The sequence below is a fragment of the Hylobates moloch genome, unplaced genomic scaffold (assembly GCF_009828535.3).
Source record: "Hylobates moloch isolate HMO894 unplaced genomic scaffold, HMol_V3 SCAFFOLD_8, whole genome shotgun sequence".
Taxonomy (NCBI): Eukaryota; Metazoa; Chordata; class Mammalia; order Primates; family Hylobatidae; genus Hylobates; species Hylobates moloch.
Genome location: NW_026652283.1, coordinates 39,955,602 through 39,961,604, shown reverse-complemented (window position 1 = coordinate 39,961,604; position 6,003 = coordinate 39,955,602).

Genomic DNA, 6,003 nt, shown 5'->3' with positions numbered 1-6,003 from the left:
TGATGTCTGGTTGTACATTGAAGTTCAGGAAAGAGATTTAGGATGCTGGTTGAGATCTGAGGAAATCCTGGGGGAATAAGTGGTAAGTGGCTGGAGCTATGGCTTGATCCTACCTGCGGTAAGAGGAGGGTCTAAGATGCAACCCAAGACAACCCAAAATTGAACAAGATAGGTGGAGCAGAACCAGAAAAGGCTCCTAAGAAGGCATGCCTGGAGAGGTGGAAGAGCAGGAGGAGTGTTGCTAGGGGGCAAACTTCTCAAGGAGAAGGGAGTGCTCAACAGTTTCAAAAGGCAGGAGAAAGTCTGAAGGTACAACTGGAAAGTACTGACCTTCCAGTGTGGGGACCACTAGGGGCCTCCTTAGAACAGTGTCCGTGGTGGCCTCTGGATGGACACCAGATTGGAGTGGGTTGACGAGCGAGCAGGAGGGAAGGACATGGACACAGTCACGGAGTCGAAACTCATCTGGTTAGTCTGGCTGTGAATGGAAGGTCAAAGACATGGTGATAGGCAGGGAGGACAAGGGATCAAAGAATGATTTTTTTTTAATTGGGAAAGACTGCCATCTATGTAGCCCAAACTTTTGATTGTATGCTAGTCTATAACACGGTTTAACTTCTTTCCTAAAGGGCTGCTAATGACCATGCAAATCACCAAATATAGTGTGTTCTAGGTCCTCAGCAGCATTTATGGTATGAATGAATGCTGGAACTGCCCAAAAAAAAGAAACCCTTGAGCCAGGTACCAAATTCCTCCACCAACCTAGGAGAATAAAAGAAGAAATGACTGTGAGAAAGAGATGCAGTGAGTGGTGTAGTAGATAATATGACTCTCAAAGCCTTGGTGGGATGGGAGATGTGGGTGATACAGGGCTCGGCTTTAATGGTCTTTGAATCCCCTTGCGTGGCTCTGATAAAAAGAAGCTGAGTAAAACAATGTAATAATAACAACAAAAAGACCTGGCCTTGGAACCCTTATCTAGATTCTACTTCCAGCTATACCACCAGCTGTGTGACTGCCTTTTGGGCCTCAGTTTCTCCATCTGCCCTTTGGGGACATTGATCTAGACCTTCCCTGAGAATCTGCCACCACTGACACCATCCCTGAAACCAGTCAGCCTGGATTTATATGCCAGCTCTGCTATTTTCCACCTGTGTGACCTTAGATGAGATACTCAACTGTTCTGTGCCTCAGTTTCCACATTTTTAAAAGTGCTAATAATTGCCCTACCTCAAAGAGCTGTGAGGATCAAATGACAATTAATAAATGTAATACTCTTCGGATAGTGCTGGGTACCTAGAAGGGCACTATGTAGGCTTTGGCTACTGTTATTATAGTAGCCATCAGCCCAGGGAGCCCCAGAGTTAGTAGGTGAAGGATGCTGGCCTCATTTAAAAGGGCAAGAGAGAAGACACTCTAGAACAGAGATGGGCAAATTTTCCTACACAGGACCAGATAGTAGATATTTTGGCTTTGTGGGCCCTATGGTTTCTGTTGCAACTACTCACTTCTGCCATTGTAGTAGAAAGTAGTCAGCCGGGCGAGGTGGCTGACACCTGTAATCCCAGCACTTTGGGAGGCCGAGGCACGGGGGATCACCTGAGGTCAGGAGTTCAAGACCAGCCTGGTCAACATGGTGAAACCCAATCTCTACAAAAATACAAAAATTAGCTGGGCATGATAGAGGGTGCCTGTAATCCCAGATACTCGAGAGGCTGGGGAGGGAGAATTGCTTGAATTCTCTCCTGGGAGGCAGAGGTTGCAGTGAGCCGAGATCACGCCATTGCACTCCAGCCTGTGTGACAGAGCGAGACTCCATCTCAAAAAAAAAAAAAGAAAAAAGAAAAGAAAAAGAAAGCAATCACAGACAACATGCAAACAAATGGGCGTGGCTATTTTCCAATAAAACTTTATTTACAAAAACAGGCAGTGGGCTGGATTTGGTCCAGAGGTCATAGTTTGCAGACCCTGTTCTAGAACAAATGTGCCTGGAAAGAGGGATAGTGAGTTTTCCTCTCTGGTGGGTAGAACTAAGAAATCCTATGCGTTCCCCATCCAGGCCGGAGTTCTGACCACTCTGGCTGCAAATTCACTAAAAAGCAAAACTCCCAACTCACAGAACAAGCAAATAATGAACGGGTTTTGAAAATAATTAAAATTGAAAATTGATTGTCTGGGCCAAAGCAGATTTATTCAAAGGGTCCCTGCTCCACTGGGAGTGGAAGGAGGGTTTCTAAGCTCTGTGTTGAACAAGCTAAGCATTTTTTCAGATTATTCCCAGCATAATATGCCAAAGGGAATAGGCTCCATTTATTATTTCCTTAAAAAAATCAATGAGCTGAAACATTCCCTCTAGACCTATAATATTTATTTCAATGTTCTGTCAATAAATATAACAAGGTTAGCTTTCTATCAGTTTAGTTGGAAGAATCATTTGAGGGAAGTTATATTTGTTAAGCTCGATTACAGAAAGCAATCAATAGAGGAAAATTCCCTGGTCACTATAGGCAAGAAATATAGAGCTCAGAGGAGCCATCCCAGGAAGGAGATTGATGCCACTATCCCATAATCCCTCCCTCCTTCCCCCAAAGGTAGGAGATGTGGGTGCAACCTTGAGTTATGGAGTGTCAGGCTGAAGCAGTCCCCATCTGGTGCTGACAGGGAAACTGAGGCCTGGGGAGAGAAAGAGAATTATTCAGATCTTAGAGTGGCAGAATCAGAACTAAAATCTAGATATTCTAATCTCAGATTTCTCCCAGGTCTTGAGCTATTTGGTTGGCTCAGGTTGGACGCAGGATACAGAGACCCTTGGAAAAGGAATGCTTTTCTCTTTCATTTGAATTCAGCTTTGTTGGACAAGGCTTTTCAAAAGATGGACCTGGGTAAGATGGTCTCAGAAAGGTGTTGGAAAATATGCTCTTCTGTGAGTTGGGAATTTCTGAGGGCTTGGAGAGTTGGGGGAGATATTTCACCAATTTATCCTCACCCTCCAACACAAGCACACATACCCACACATGGGACACACACTTTCCTGGCTAAGTTGGCAGGTGTGTCCGCTCTCATAGAACTTGAATTTCACCTTTTGGCATTGCTATTGGACTTGGCTAGATAAACCTACTCAATTATACCTCAGCCTTCCACAAGATAAGTCATGGAAATACAGGATTTGGGGTCAGAAAACTTGACTAGTTGGCTCAGCTCTGCCATATTCCTAGCTGGGTAAAGTCATTTCCTCTTCTCCAAGCTTCTTTTTTCTGTCTTTAAAATTGGAATAATAATATTGATACTTTTTCATAGATTAGAAGAAGTATAAAGAATGCATGATATTGCTGGAAAAATAAAAACAATTATTACTATGGTTATTTAATGGTTAGTAGCATTATTGAATTATTGGTAGCATTTATTGAATGCTTTCTATATGCCAACATTTAACTAAGCATCTTACATGCTTTATCACATTTAATTCTCACAACAACATTATGAGGTAGATGATATAAATATCTTTATTTTCCAAATATGGAAACTAAGACCTGAAGCTTAAATAACTTTCCCAAGGTCACAAAGCTAGAAAATGGAGGATTGAAGACTGAACGCATGTTATCCAACTCCAAAGCTTGTACTTATAACCTCTACAATCAGAAAGATTATGGTAGAATCCTGATCTGAAAGGAGGGAATTGCCTTTCCTACTCCACACCCAAATCCCAATCCACCTCACTCGAAAAAGCTAAGTCCCAGGATGGCTGTGGGTCTTCATCTTTCACCTCCCTGAATATCCAAAGGAGGCTCCAATGAGTCAAGTGCTGTATGGAGACTATCCCAAGACATGCTCATCAGCAAAAGGTCTTCAACCTTAACCAACTTCACCTCTCACCTAGAGATTCAATTATCCTAAACAAAAACTTGTGAAAACTCTCCTGATCTATCACTGAGTTGCTGGGGGAATTGGAGAGAAGAATTTAACAAATACAGTTGAACAATTATTCATTGAGTTCCTACCATGCCAGGCATTATTCTAGACAATAGAAATATAAATATATTCCACAGCCTGCTGAGCATTACTCCCTGGATGTTCTCAGTATATCCAAAACTAAATTCAATGTCCCACCACCCAGTTACCTAAGCTAGAATCCTGGGAATTATCAGGCTCTGCCCCACCTCTCACACCACCCAGCACACATCTACTGAGTCCCTACTAAGTCTCAAGTGGCCAATCACCAGGCCCTGGTCATTCTGAGACACCACTATCACCATCTTTAGATATTACATTCTGCAGGCCATGAGGAATTCAGGCTCTAGGGAGATTATCTGGGTAGCCAAAATCATTCCAGGAGATCCATGAAATAATAAACATTGTAATCCAAATGCATCGGGCTTGACTAGCCCCTGAACACCAAGGCAGTCTCATTACTCTGAGAACTTGGAGCCCTCAGCTGACTGATAACAGGAAATCCAGTCTTTTGAAGAGTTGTCTTCAACTCTGCTTCCTCAGAGATTCCAAATCTGAGAATCTCAAAGGTCGCCATCGTGTTTCCACAAACCAGTCCTTGACTCCCTTCATCACAGTGAAAATCAACTAAACACCATAGCCTTGGAACTCAAGAGTTTTGCGGAGTTGCCACTCTGGGTGGCTCAAACAGAACTGAAACTTGGAGTCTTGGCTATCCTAAAGACAGAACCATCTCTCTCTGTTAGGCTAAGCTAGAGAGGTCTCACCGCAGGGTTCTTGAGCATGATAGAGTTTCAATATTCAATGGTAAAATTATTTAATTCATATATACAGCCCTTTCCTCCCAGGAAGCAGCTGCCAGTAAGAGATCTAAGCAGGGCTTGTCCTACAGCCACTGACTGGCCTTAGAGAGGACAAGGAGTGCTCAGACAAACATCTGTGCATGCACTAAGGCAAAGTTCTGAACAAACTGATCTGAAACAGACAAAGAGAACTCTTGTCCTATTGATTCTGTTCACTATAAAATATCCTGAGTCCACCAACTTCTCTCTCCATCTCTACCACAACCATCATACAAGTCCAAATCACCACCATCTTATGTCTTGACTACTATAACTGCCTCCTGACTTCGTAAATCCATTCCAACCCTTCCAATCTACTCTCCACACAGCCACCAGGGTGATCTTTTTAAAATGCAAATCTGATCATGTGCCACCCTTGCTTAAAACCCTTCAGTGAATTCCATTGCACTTATGACAAAATTTTAAATTTGACTGTCTTACTGTATTCTCAAGAGTACAGCTCTGACTATATATTCACATGAACTTGGGTGCAAGAGATAGTTCCCAAGAGGCACAAGTAAAGGGGGGAATGGGGAAAGTTCACAGGGAGGGTAGAAAAGTTCTAGACATATTCCTCATTGTCCCCATTATGTAACAGCAAATCTAGCTCCTCTCTCTGTATGCTGGTCTACTGGCACAAAGAACCCAAAATAAATTGGTGGGAAGGAATCTTTGTTTTAGGTTCAATGGAATCTTTACTATTTCCCCTAGTGAAAGTGCCTCATCCTTTGGGACCAAGACCTCTAAATCCACAGAGCCTTAAGATTCTAGGATAAGAAGCAAAATTCCCCCAAGTTGGTCCCTGGAAATTATGGTGAAAGGGCACAATCCCACTTTCACCCCTTGATCCCTAGATCCATATATTCTCTAGCCATTGTAACACAACACTACTCAGTGGCCATTAGTGTAACATATACACTGCATCCTGGAGAACAGAATTCTAGACTTATGGATTCCTCAAACTGCCACATTAACTGAGTTTTTAAGGGATGCTTATAACATTCTATCAAGCCAGCAGCTTCCAAGTAATTTGATATATAATAGGACCAATGCATCCCAATGCCATTTGTCCATTGTCATCCCTCCTTTCCTGTAAATTGGGGGGTCTTGATCTGAGAAGATGCTATGTAGAATTCCATGTCACTAATCACTCTGTAAGCCCCTGGGTAGTGGTGCTGGCATAGGCACCATGGGCAAGGAAGACAAACCCACG